Source organism: Sinocyclocheilus anshuiensis, unplaced genomic scaffold (genome assembly GCF_001515605.1).
Source record: "Sinocyclocheilus anshuiensis isolate Anshui unplaced genomic scaffold, SAMN03320099.WGS_v1.1 scaffold664, whole genome shotgun sequence".
NCBI lineage: Eukaryota > Metazoa > Chordata > Actinopteri > Cypriniformes > Cyprinidae > Sinocyclocheilus > Sinocyclocheilus anshuiensis.
In genome coordinates, this window is record NW_015554122.1 from 709,312 (window position 1) to 709,560 (window position 249).

Sequence of the window (249 nt, forward strand, 5' to 3'; positions counted from 1 at the left end):
TCTATCTATCATCTCTGTCTGTCTGTCTGTCTGTCTGTCTGTCTGTCTGTCTATCTATCTATCGATCTATCATCTCTGTCTGTCTGTCTGTCTTTCAATCTATCTATCTAACATCTATCTATCTATCATCTGTCTGTCTGTCTGTCTGTCTATCTGTCTGTCTGTCTGTCAGTCTGTCTTTCTATCTGTCTGTCTATCTATCATCTCTGTCTGTCTGTCTGTCTGTCTATCTATCTATCTATCTATCTA